We start from the raw sequence: 14,403 nt of genomic DNA on the forward strand, positions 1-14,403 counted from the left end.
AAACAATCGATGGATTTTACCAGTGAAGGAGGGTGAATGCTGCGCGCGTCCCAAAAAAGGGAGGCCTTATCCCTGCTGGCGTAGGGATGTGTTTTTGAACGTTACGGCACTAAAGCTATCACCGGTTGCTCTCCATTCAGCTAACCGTAGATTTGTTTTTGGAGTGAAATGATGAAATCATGTTTCGGTTAATACGTAGTGCAGTGGTTTAGATTAAAAGTTTTGGAGCAAGTTTTTTTTGAATTTACGTGTATGTAATATGTGTCGGAAACTATCAGAGAAGAGAAAGGGTTGATGTTGTGTGATTAATGGTTGAAGTAGTTATAATTTTCCTAGAAAATCGTAAACATTTAGAGCTGCATTCAGTGAAATTATTATGAATAAATTCATTGATTTTTACAATATCAGAAATTAGATAACTTCACTGAAATTTCAAAAGTTATTTGCTACTCATATTCTCCTAAAGCTAGATAATTGGTAGGATTTTCAAGTTAAAGAATGTTTTGAATGTTTAAATTAATCTACACTCTTCAATATCAAAAGACACCATTAACCAAAAAAAAAAAAAAATTAAATAGCAAATTCAAATTAAATTTCTGATCTGCGATTGCTAGTCTAGCACTAGGAAGTTTTTCTACTTGAATACAAACACTTTATTTTTACAGTACAGTTTGAGTTTCCACTCTACTTCAGGCGGAAATATATTGATGGTAATACATTGTTCTGTTACAACTTACAAAAAACAACCACATCATATATTCACTTACCTTTACACTCGCTAGAATTCCACTTTATGCGAAAACACTAAAATGTAGTCTGCTGCAAGGCTTTCAAAACCTGTAAATACACATCATAAAACGTAAAATGAGTATCTGGCGCATACACCATTTGTAAAAATGCTATACTAGAAACTACTGAAAAATATATATTATGCTGAATTACAGTAAAAAAATAAACAAGTCATGAACGAACGTGCGATGACCGCTATACAGAAAACCACGATTGTTTACCAACAAAAGCGGCGCTTTCATACTCATCCCGCTCGGGTTTTTTTTTACCACCCCTTATGTAGTATGTAGCACACACACATACACACATGCACACGATGCACGACAGCCATCGAACAACACGCGAATAAAGGAGGTGAAGCCTTGATGTGCCAACTGTGTAACCTAAAAAAACAAGATTTGCTGCCCTGATCGATCGTGTCGCTGCTGCTGTGGGGGGCATGGCAGGGTGGTGGGAACGAATGAATGGAAGGAAGGGTTGGAATTGTTTTTCACTGATTCACGGACATGTGTACGTATGATGCTTTCGTCCACCCCCGCGCACTGTCATGGCAGTCAATAAAGTAATTTGCTTCGTGTTTATATTTATATGGTCATATGGGGTGTAGCGGACTACTGTGGTTCAATCATCCCGGTTATTTACCTATGTGTTTTATAAACAATTAAAAAGAGTAAAGGGTGTTGTCAAAAAATAAGAAATAGTTATGATAGGTGATATCCACATAATTAAATTATTTAATTTTTATTCATTTTTGTCTCATTAATATTTAAAAACTGACTATTGTCAGTCACCTGATGGCTTCTTTGACCCACATTTTATATTGCAGAATAAAACAATTTCTATTCATTTGATAATCGAATTCAACAGCTTGACTGGTTATTCTAGCCAGCGTTTAGTGTCTTGGAAACTTAAACTTCATCAATTGTGTTCCATGTGGTAGACAGCTATTGAAAAAACAAACCGAACAGTACAGATCCGTTCCTGCTACATTCACCTCCAAGGTGAAACGGGTGTTTTGGACCAGAACTGCAGCTGCTGCTGCTGCTGGTCAGCAAACAAACAACATATTAGTTGCTCTAGACGTTGCATGCAGTACAGTGTAGGTAGGTACTCTACTGGCGCATGCATGCATGCACGAAGGCTGCAATGCAATTCTCATTGAGAGATGATTCCGCTGCTGCAAAGTTGTTCGATTCCTGGCCGCCTGTTGAGTCACTCGCTTGCGGCTCGTAAAAGTGCATTTCGAGCGGCGATGGCGCGGCGTAGCGCCTTGCACGCGGCATGATTATGGCACTGGCAGGTGACCCAAATAAATATGCCGCTCGTTTAAGTTGAAATACATCGCGCTCGCTTACTGTTTACGTACGAGTACGTCTAATTGTACTTGAAACCGTTTGGCAGTGATTGTAGTCGATTATGAAAATAAATATTGGCGATGACAGGCCAGTGAATGCCACACTATAAACTATTCTATTAGAACGGCTACCCTCGGAGAAGTTAAAACCGTTACAGTCGTTTGCTAGTGACCATTTACGGGCTTATAAGTACGTCGTTTTCGCAAAATACCGTCTATTTTATCGATCAGTACTAGTTTGCACAGACAAAATTACATTCGCATGAAATAAACCAGTTAAAGTAGCAGTTTGGTTCGAAGCAAGCGGAGCATCGACTAATGCACATGTCAAAGCAGCTGCGAAGGTGAAGCTGTGCTGGGGGGAGACACACCACGTACACGCGGGTCGCCACGATGGTACACATAACCGTTAACGTGACCCACGTTACCTGCAAACTTTCCAATGTCTAACACCATGCCGTTGCGGTCGTGCAATTTTGCCGGCGCCTTTTCTTTCGTTCGTTCCGAGGAGAAGGGAAAATCCGTCATTGCCGACGCCAGCAAATCTAGTCTCGAGTAAGTTTGGCTCGAGCTGCGCCGCGCCATGGCGGGTGTGCGCGGATGTGGTACGTGACAGGGCAAGCGTATTTTTCGGTTTGTAAACATCGATTTGGCAACATTTCGTGCTGCAGAAAGTCCGACGAGCAGCGGGTTGAAATGGAGGAGAAAGCAGAAAGTAAACAGCAGCCGCCAGTTAGCGTAGCGATTCGCGGTGTTGATGAAAGGTCTGCCAGAAGGAAGGGAGACGGCAACGGTGAAGTGTCGATAACCGTTTCGTAAACAGTTGCAGTGAATGATCAAACGAAAGATGATGCACTTTCGAGGAATTGCTATTTTTGGTGCAAAAATCGTTTTGAAACGAAATAGATAAGGAATGCAATTTGTGTGTCGTTATCATGTTATTATCAATCTTTTTGTTAAATTGTTATGCCTTCCTTGTTAGGAAAACTTCAATAGGACTCATGTGAAACCGACAATAAATATGACCACTAATTTCTTCTCTTTTTCAGTTGTTGATTCCAACATTAGAAACCGTAAAAAAAAGTCTCATAACATAGAACAGTCAAGGTCGCAAGGACATTCTGTTCAAAGTTTTGAATATTGGGGACAAAGATAGCATTTTCAGAAGGTATTGTTGGAAAAGTTTTGCCGACACCTATTTTTTGCTGTTGAAAGTTTATGGCGACGATGTTCTATCCAGTATACAAAACGATTTTGAGGTCATGGACAAAGAAATGAGCTTGTGACTGCACTTGACGTGGCAAAGGCTTATTACATTTTACGCGTTTGAAAGCGTTAAGGTTCATTAAAAATGGTACCACGCAATCTGAAACCAAAGACTACCGAAAAGCGTTTTTGCATGCCTGAAATGCGTTATTATAAAAGGATGGTTTTGCTTCGAATTATTACTAGCGAGAAAAAATGGATTAATTTCCACAACTTGAAGTGCAAGAAATCCTACTGGGCTAATACACGGCTGAATAATGCGTACCGTCGGTGCCTTGCGTTGGTTGGCAAATGGTTAGACAATTCGTAGAAACAGACCCCATAGTGGTCTTTAGCCTCTTATCCAGCAACTCCTATCCTTACCTCCACATGGTAGGTACCAGCTGGAATACGAGCAACTTTAGCAGAGATCGGGTAACCAATCCCTGTGGAAACTAAACCCGTATACCAACAGGAAAAGAGGCACAGTGTTGTCTCGACACTATAAGATGGCAGCCTTACCACGAGACTCGGCAGCGTAAGCCATAGTACGGCTACCTATCTAAACTCACCCCACTAAAAAGATAGGATCACCCCACCCATTTTAACTACTAACGAGACTAAGTTTATAACAAAACGCAAAGCAGATCTTGTTATAAAATAGGGTAAGGAACGAGTTAAGCAGTGTCACCTATTTTAATCAGTTGAACATAAATGAGCCGAAAATGCACTTTTTTATTCATATTTTCAAAATCTTTTGATAGGATCATCTTCACAAATCTCTTAACCATACATTTGATTCACACAAACACAATTTACTGGGTTTCCGACAAGAAATATGATGAATTAAAAATTGTTGTCCAAAAATGTACATTTTTCAGCTGCTGAAGGCAATCGCCACCTCGCTACTAACGAATCCATCACATTTTTCAGCAATGATTACAACCACTCTAAAAGTCAAGCACTCAATTGTCACATACCATATTATTCACTATCTTTTTTCTATTATCTAAGGCTTTGTCACTAGCCAAAAGTTTTATTATTTTCTAACAAAGCTGAAAACAAATTCTGAATTGACGGAACCTGTTCACCAGTAGCAGCAGCTGCAGCATAATTGATGAACTATCGTGTTGCCAAGACACTGTTTCGGTTCTGGAAATAAGAATTTTAGGTTTGAAATTAACTGAAACCTCCAATGGTGAAAACGTGGTTCAATACTTTCAAGAGAAATGTATGTTCATAATTATTTTTCTTTATTAAAAGCAACAGAAAAGACAGCTTTTTCAATAATTTTCGAAGATTTTCTCAGTGATTTAATGAAGTAACGATGTGTTTCAATGTTATTTGCTTTGACAACACTGTTCTGAGTCGGACCGTGTGTACTGCTATGTTTACCTCTTGTGTTCTCCCACCATCCTTATGAACAGCGAGTGAGACGTCAAACTCGCAGTTTCCCATAAGAACACTAGAGAATAAAAGAGACGACGAATACCGTTTGCCAAACGGTGCGGTGAGTGTATGTCCCGATAAACAATTTAGACAGATGGCATTTTACGCATCTATGCCGATACGCTATGCCGATTACGCATCAGATGCCGATTAGTAGGTCGCGGTTAGGAACACGAACTTACTGAATAGGGGGAAAAGTTCGAGGATTTTTTTATGGGGACGTAAAAAAATTCAGATTTCAGGATTGCTTAAAAAAGCACCTTGCGGATGAAAATATGTTCGGTCTGTTAAAAATTTAAAACGAAAAATCAAAAGTTTAGCTCAACAATAGTGTCTTCCAATGGTAATAGCTTGAAGAACTAAAGATAGCAAGAAGATTGGTATACTGATATCCCCCACTTAGTCAACCCATCGCTTGTAATAAGGTAAAACAAGCAGTGACCCGCTTAGACTGCTTAAAACCGGTTCTTTACCCTACTTGTTATTTAGAGCTCCTCCTGTTATAAATTTGAAATTTTTATTTGATCGGGCTGCCACAACACTTTATGGGAAACAGAAAACATCCACGTTACACGAAAACAGAAGTCCAGGTTGAATCTACATTAAGCGTTAGGGTGAAACGGTACTGTATCCAACATGGCCGGATCGATGGCGCCTATATCCTCACATGGACGTCATTTTTCCGGCCATGTTGGGGTTCAGTACCGTAAATATCCGACCTCAAAAATATCATATACAATTTAAAATATTACTATAATAAAAAATATGCTACTTTGTTCAAAAGAAGCTGTTGAGCATTGCTGACTGGTTTGATATTAGGTCATATGAATAAAACAGTTTGCTTTGCTTTTCCCGTGTAAATCTTATGGGAGAAGTAAAGCAAACTCTTTTAATCATACGGGCTATTAGGGACTCTATTGTGAGGATAAGGGCACCATTCCATATCGGTACAGGCTATACGTGCCAGAGTACACGAAAAGACACGATAAAATTATTTTGCTGGACGACAATCTTCGGCCACATGTCGAAACATTCATGTAAAAGTGTTTGGAAACGCCGAAGTGGGATATTTAAGCACACCCGCCGTATTCTCCGGATTCTGATTACTACCTTCTGGTTTCTACGGAAACAGCGCGACGTAGTAAGCTAGCCAACTTCAGAATCATTCCTTTCAAAGAGCTTGAAAATAGACTCGCAGATTTCCGCAGGCGTCATCCGCATGATTCTCTCCGTATTTACTGCACCGTACACTCCCCCCACAATTATGGACCAATTTTGTGTTTCAAGTTAAGTAACTCTGTTAAACAAACTGTTTGAAGGCACGTCGCATGTTCGCAACAAAATATACCATATTAACTAGCTTTTAATACAAAAGATATCTTGATACAAAAGATTACTTGAATCGTTTGTTTGAGAAACCCCACAAACGCCATTTTTATGAAAATTGACTTTTCAACAGTTTTCGCATCCTTGAGGATATCTACACCTTCCCTCAAAATTCCAGGCAAAGTTAGTTCCACGAACCCCTTTTAATTGGGGTTGCAAATATCCGTTTGTTTGAGAAACCCCAAATATCCATGCTTCCGATAATCACCTAGGGCGGCGCTGCGATAGGTACAAAATTATTATTCAATATTTACGTGCAATGTTGTAAGCAGTATTCACAACACAATGCAGAAGTATAAAAATGTCTTCGGAATCGAACAATTACGAGTTGAACACAGTCAAAAAGAAGAAACATAGTGTTCGGCGGACTACAGAAATCGACAGATTAAACTGTCCATGCGTTTCTCACAAAAACAGTAACCCACCATTTACTTACTATACAATGTTAATAATAGCACAATATATAAATAAAAGGTATAATCTTCTATTTGTATTTTTATCAGTAACGAGTTAACTTTTCCTAATATGAGTAATCCGACGAGCGCTCCCGAGTAATGTAAAATCTGTAAAATCTGTAAAAACTGTAAAATCAATAGTTTATCCGTTCGAAGTTTAAAATGTATATTTTCTGGTTATGATACCTTTAATTACTAGTAGCAAAGTATCAAGGTATTCTATTCGACGTGAATTCGTACTCTGGTCAATTTGTGCAATTAAAAAACTGCCGTTATTCCATTTACCTTTTATGTTTTAATAGGTCAATGCAAACCATGATAAAAATCTCGATTAAAAAAGTATAAAACTTTTCCTAAAACCTGTATTATTCTACTTCAAAATTTTTAATAAATAATATTTAGCGCCCCTCGCTTCTTCTTCTTCTTAGCGGTACGTCCCCAGTGATATATGGTAGCAAATTACACACTATGAACATGGAAAGATCACAAGTTTGAATAAAAACGGCCTAAAACTACTTAAGTGCATTGTCAATTTCTCATTTGTTTGAGAAACCCCAAATATCCATCAACTTTAAAGCCTTGTAATTTTAGCTAGAATCATTATTTTGATCAAAAGATAAGTCTACATAATGTATTTTAAATACTATCATAGAACCTTATACCAAAAAATATTAGGATTGGTTCAAAATTTTGAGAAAATCAGTTTTTTATTGTTTTCCAACAATAGTGTCGAGTGGATTTGTGGGGTTTCTCAAATAAACGATTCATTTATTTCTGCGACTAAAAACATTTATAAACTGCTTTTAAACAATAGTGTGTGCTAGAACTGATTTTTCTAAACTCATAGGGGGAAGTCCTGTATGGTCGGACAGGCCTCCATGCCCGGACTCTGGCGATTTCTCAAAAACAAAACATGATAAAAATATTTGGAAAATATGTGGAAAAAACAATAGTACTTTACTAATTGTCGTATAATTTCCAAATATTTTTATCATGCCTTATTTTTGAGAAATCACTAGTGTCCGGGAATAGAGGCCTGTTCGACTATACAGGACTTCCCCCTACATCTGCTTAAGTGATCCATAATTGTGGGGGAACTGTAACTTATTACAACAAAAAGGTGGCCGCATAACCCGACTCCCAACCAAGGCAGTTAGAGTTAGAGGCAGTTAGGGGCTGTTAGAGTCAATAAGATCGTAGCAATTGGCCCTGCAATTGTCCTGTACTCTAACAGCTGGCAGCGAAGTCTGTCGTATAAAGACAGAGGGTCAAGTTTCGATACCGGAATGTAACACCTAGACTTTGCTTTTTTTAAAGGCAGAAGAAGCTTACCCACGCATACGTGGCTAGGTATAGCATAGAAGTTACTTGGCGTATACACTTGCTTTAATCGGCCAATTTCAAAGTCTAGTAAGTCCTTGTCGACCAAACTGTGATCACTGACCACATTGTCAAAGAAAATTTTAACTTTTGGTTCCGGTGAATGATGCTTAGCCAGATTCTGAGAAATTTGCATTACGTTCAATGTCTTCTGTTTGGACCTGTCCGTGGCCCCCAAGCCACCAGGTAGAGTTTGACTGGTGCGGTTGGCTCCTGCAGGGTGGTTTCATTTATTCTTAGGGATTTTATTAATAAACGAAGATGCTAGGGACGGGGATGGGTAGATACCATTATCTTCCGATGGGACGGATAGATTCATTTGAATGTCCATATTGGCCAGTAGAAATAACTTATCTTAGTCAAGCGAGTACAAGTCTAGACTCTCAATGATTCTACCCGTAAATAGGTCGGATTTAGCTATAGCTAGGGTGAAACTACTCAAAATGCCCTTGAAGTGTACAAACTCAGATTTTGAGTAGTTTTTCAACTAAAAAATTGGTAGTATGAACTTGAAAGTGCGTTATTTGTCACAGAGAATAGTTCAATTATCGGGAAAAGTAGCCAAAATTGGTTGAATTTTTTACCCAAAATTTGAGTATGTCCACTTTTTGAGTACGCTGGTAGACAACAATCATGTGAATATATTTGGGTTTAAGCCCCCAGGAGTAGCCAATTACTCGTTTGGTCTGCTTAAAAGTAATCGTAAATCTTTGCGACACTTTTTCAATCAGTGTGTCAATATTTGAGGCACTTATTTTGATCATATAGATTTTTATATTTTTGCGCTGTCAAGAAGCTTTATCGAGGTAACATAAATTTAGAACATAAAGGAAGGATAATGAGGGACCTGAAATTAACCCTTGCATAAGTCAGCCCGCCCAGTTAGCTTCGGGGTACGATGCTGGTCTAACAAGCCAGTCGTCGTAGGTTCGAATCTCGTCTGGGCGGGGACGCTATTGAGTCAATAGGATCTTTACACTAGCCCCGTAGTTTTCCAGTACTCGAATAACCGGCTGCGAAGTTTGTCGATAAAGAAGGATCATGTTCTTAAGGACGGCTTTGCTTTTTTTATAAGTCACCCGCCACCCGCGACCACTCGCTTGTCTAAGCAGACTCGGTAACCTTGTGGAGTTGTGGAGTGTTTGATATCTTACAAAAAGGTTGATTTTTATCGACTGGATTCAATCGTAACTATTAATACTTAGCCGGACAGTCTTCAGAGAAAATCATCAAGACTGTGGTTTGATGTTTTCCCGACGTTTCGACATTTTGTTGGTGTCTTTTTAAGAGATTTTTAAGGGAATAACATTAACGTCTTTTGTTCTATTTTGGAGAGTGTGCATATTACGGTCATTTGTTCACAGTACAGTTACAAAACAGGAATAAGTTTTTAAATATTCAAGCTTATGTACCAACTACTACCCTTCATGAACTTAATATGTACACTCCCCAAAACAGAACAAAAGACGTAAATGATATTATTCCTTTAAAAAGACACCAACAAAGTGTCGAAACGTCGGGAAAACATCAAACCTCAGTCTTGATAAATTTCTCTGAAGATTCCCCTGCCAGGTTTTACAAAAAGTGATATAACTTTTATATCTTACTATGTAAATGTGTGAAATTTAATATGTTTAATAAAACAAGATGCCTTTGTTACAGGCACGTTCTTTGGACAAAGCACGCGTAATTTAGCGAGAGATGTTGTTTACATAGTAGTGATATTAAATTCCATATTACCATGTATGCATGATGTAGTGATTTCAGTCCTCTGAGTTTCTAGATACTTTCGTTTATTTCTCTTATTGTAAGGATTTAGCATTTACTTGTTCGTGTCTAATTACGTCAAGATTTGATCTGTGTAAGCCGCAAACCACAAGCGCATCCATCGCACCATTTTTAACAAGTTCTACTCTTAATGGAGAAATCTACTATACTGTTATACTACATTACCCATGAGCACAAGATACAAATAGGAAACCCGGCAGACGAGAGACTGTATTTGACGAATGTGGGCATTATACGGCCTTTTCTGTTACTTAAGCCATCGTATAGCGTACTTATTTCGCTGTTGACTACCCATCAGGCTGCGAGGGCAAAACCAGTCGGCTAGTTCCGTTTCGTTCCGTTTTTTTATTGCGTCTCTATCGCTCCGGTGGTGGCCAAAGTCGACTTTGCTTGCTGTCGTCGTCCCCGCGGTCACTATACGCGCGCGGGTACGCGACGTAAAAAGCCATGAAGCAACTGTAATTGAGGTCTGCTTGTTTGTGTTAGTTTGCGGCCCGGCGGGCCGTCTGGGTATGAGGAGGTTTTGTTCCACTCTTTGCATTCTCGAGTATTTACATTTTTTTTCTTCATTCAGTATGAAGGATTTTATGCCGCTCATTGCATGCTGCACTCGATTTTTCTTCTTTGCTTTCCGCTCGCGAATTATTTACTATCCAATGTGCGGCACACGCACAATGGGCGAAGAAGTCCGAAAGTATGATTAACGAACAAAACCGACATTATTTCAGTGAGATTTCAAGTTTTTGAATCTGTAATTTTTCAGATCAGATTAGTACATTTTTGTGAATTGGTCGTGATAAAGTACTGCATTTCGTTGGTATATCATTTCTACAATCTCTCTTTTTTGCATTTTTTTTTTATAATTTCATAGGTGTACTCCAACTACTTATAAATAGTTTGTTCTTCCTATTCCAATTCTCATTTTATTGTTTTGTTTTATTTAAATTTTATTTATTCCGAAGTTGAAGTAATTTTAAACAACCATCAGTTCATCGGCCCACTGTGCAGTTGGTTTCTTTGTTTTTTTCCTCGCAGCTCGATTTGCGTCACGAAAATGCAGCGAGTAATTTTCGCATCCGTCGGCGCCGTGAAAATATGCGGCCACAGCTGCGGCATTGCCGGGGCTCGGCTGATATCTTGGGCCGCCGACTTGCGCTGCGGTGGTAGTGAACGGTGTGCATGTTAGTAAATAAACGATTGTTTGTTTATCGTTTCTTTGCACTGCCGGGCAAGCGTCGTCATTATGGCTCGCATATTGGTGGTGTGGAAACCGATGCAGGTTATGCACGTTAACACGATATTGTTCGCTTTTTGCTGCAATTTGGAACTCCAGTGCCAAATTCGTAAACAAAGCAGCTGCACCGTGTAATAAAGTCATTAGCAAACAATCGTCGAGGTGCGGAAAGAAAATGGTATTATTCCTCGAAGCAACCAACCACGGCGAGAAACACAAGCAAGAGGAAGAAATCCATCGAAAGAGCTGAAATCGGTTCAAATTAGCATCTTATGTATTTATGTGTAATCGATCAATACCCGTTTGTGAAAACATAGTCGGATGCCGACATGAAGTGAATACTGCTCGTAAGTTCTGTCTGAAACGATCGGCTAATGTAAACAGAGAGTTGAGAAATTGTTTACGATTTGCCTGTGCGGAATGTATTAACCTAAATTAAGAAAGAATAGCCGCCAATCTATGGGATAGCGCTTTCAGACATGATGTTAACCACACGTATCTAATTAGCTATTTGTTTGGTATTTAGAAAACAGGTGCATACTTTTAAAAATAAAAAATAAAATGATTCCTCTCTAGAGAATACCTCGTATAATTTACATCCTCGCAAAAAGACCTTTGATTCAAAGGTAACAATCGGTCCGTTCAGACGATAAAGATGTTTACTATCCCAAGCAGCACAATTTTAGCACTTCTAGTTGCATTGACCTATTTATAACCGGAATTAGTCGTATATCGGTTGCAACAACTACTTTGTAACAACTGTGTTAATAAAGATGTGGTTCAAACTATTTTAAATGATTATCCGAATTTCCACCGAAAAGTCCTTTTAGTTTAAAATAACGCTATTGTATTAGAAAAATTGAAATTAACAATTCTGATCGAGTTCTGATTTGTTATTATTTTTGCTCTGCTTCTGGTCGTCTTGCTCCTTTCAAACTTGAAGTAAACTCCGTTTTCCGCCGTTTTTACAACATGCTCACTGCTCAGTTTCGCTGGATCCGTACAGGTTTTGCCACATTTGGAATACTGGGTTCGCCATAGAGCTGTACGAGTCAATAATTCATCCTTCGCCTTTATATATAATACTGGGTTCGCCATAGAGCTGTACGAGTCAATAATTCATCCTTCGCCTTTATATTCCGTTCCCTGTACGCCACCTTACTTACCTGTACCTTACCCTGTACGTCGTTCTTAGCACTCGTCGTGCAAAAATTCCTAGCACTCGCAGGTCCTTCTCGTTCATTGTCCGCGTTTAATTTCCAATGAGTATGTTGCACAAGGTACTTTTTGGCTTAGCCTGTTCGACAGCATTTGCTTGTGAAGCCTCAGAATCCTATCATGAATGGTTATTGTCGGCAGTTAAAAAAGCAAAGCCTAGGTGCTACATTCCGTTATCGAAACTTGACCTTCTGTTTTTATACGACAGACTTCGCAGCCAGCTGTTAGAATACAGGATAATTACAGGTCCAGTTGCTACGATCCTATTGATTTCAACTACCTCTCCCAGCCGAGCCGAGGCTTATTAGGCCAGCATCATAGCTCGAGGCCAACTGGAAGGCTCATAATCTGCAGTTACCAGTAGGCTAAGGTAAATAAATTTGTCAAACCCAAACCCTAAAACTTATCGCCATCCATCGTTGCTCTACTGGCCATATGGCGTCGGTCGGCCTTGGGTCTGCCGGTCAGCTTGTGTTTTGTATTAACATACAGGACAGTCCATCCCCTTGCCGCAGCCCTCTGCGTGATTCGCAGGGACTCGAGAGTGTCCCGAAACACGCACGTAGTACATAATTCCCTCCAACGTAGCTTTGATCAGTCGCGTTAGTTTGTCCGGAAGCCCGTTCTCGTGCATTATCTGTCATAGTTGTTCACGCTCGACTGTATCGAATGTTGCCCTGAAATCCACGAAAATATGATGCGTAGGAACGTTGTACTTCCAACATTTCTAGAGGATTTATCGGAGAATGAAAATTTGATCCGTAGTAGCACTGGCCCCGTAAAGCTCGCCTGGTACTGCCCTACGAATTCTCTTGCCATTGGGTACAGGACTTGAAAAGAGATTGACTGTGACTGCGTGAATGCGTACGCTTTCTGCATTCAACTTTGGTTTCGAAAACAATCATTTGACTGTTTTTTGAATCCAGCCAATCGGCCGCTTGCGCGCTCCCGCCTACAATCTATCTGGCTTCCCAACAGAAACCAACAGTCGTTCTCCAGCTTTGCGTTCATATTGAAGAGTATAAACTGCAAACTGACCGGGAGAATAAGGTTACGTATTTTTGTTATTTTCTCTTTCTGTCTCCAAATCTACAACCCATAGTAAAAAGTTTGTCGCCCGGCGTCGCTCCGACGCAAGCAAAATGTTCGTTTGTGTTGGACTTCGTCCGGCCGACTTCATCTATGCACATCCCCAATATCCCCCCACCCTTTTTCAATTCATTCTATTTATGTCAAAATTTTGATTTTGGTATGTAAAACGGTAATCTTTACTTCAATATTCAAAACGGTCTAGCAAAAAAGGGCCGACCTAGACCGATGTGATCTCAATTAATTTCGCAGGCCAATATATTACCAAATATTTATACAAAATTTGATTTGCTGCTTTTGAGCAGTTTTTAAGTTATTGATATTTGAAAATACCATATTTTTTTAGAAAAAATGCCTGTAGCTTCGGAACCGAAGGAGACTTGATTCCTTCAAACAAAACAAAGATTGACAAGAGCAAGTCAGCTCCATTCCCGGTCTGGTCTGGTGTCCCTCAGGGGAGTCATCTTGGGCCATTGCTTTTCGTCACAGTCCTGAATGATCTCCCGGAACTTCTCCCTGGAGTTCACATCTTAATTTATGCTGACGATGTGAAGGTTTTTCTCCCGGTGAAATCTGTTAAGGACTGTCGAATTCTTCAGGATAGTGTACAACATTTCATCGGATTTTGCAAAACGTTCGGCCTAAAAGTTAATACGAAGAGGTGTAATCTGGTGTTCTATACCCGAAAAACAAATAAATTGCTATTTGATTATTCCATGGACGGTGAAATAATACCAAGAAGAGACCATGTATGCGATCTGGGGGTAGAAATGGACAGCGAGCTTAACTTCATCCGGCATACTGAAAAGGTTGTTGCAAAAGCAAATTCTTTATTTGGCGTTATCAAACGACTCAGTGGAGAATTAAAGGATCCGCATACTATCATCTCATTATATAATGCCTTGGTACGAAGTGGTGTTGAGTACGCAAGTGTAATATGGCAACCATTCTACGAAGTGCACAAGAAGCGAATTGAGCGAATCCAAAAGAAATTTATTCGCTATGCCCTGCGGAAT

General features: G+C 39.5%; 1 protein-coding gene across 3 annotated transcripts in view; it reads right to left on the minus strand.

The window, feature by feature from the left end:
- The window catches only part of LOC128738405 (xaa-Pro dipeptidase), a 203,817-nt gene that overhangs the window by 132,649 nt on the left and 56,765 nt on the right, over window positions 1-14,403 (minus strand). For all 3 annotated transcript variants that reach the window (XM_053833501.1, XM_053833502.1, XM_053833503.1), the window contains exon 2: window positions 768-837. The gene's annotated coding sequence lies outside the window, so the exon portion shown is untranslated. The remainder of the gene's footprint in view (window positions 1-767; window positions 838-14,403) is intronic.

The sequence above is a fragment of the Sabethes cyaneus genome, chromosome 2, assembly GCF_943734655.1.
Source record: "Sabethes cyaneus chromosome 2, idSabCyanKW18_F2, whole genome shotgun sequence".
NCBI classification, from domain to species: domain Eukaryota; kingdom Metazoa; phylum Arthropoda; class Insecta; order Diptera; family Culicidae; genus Sabethes; species Sabethes cyaneus.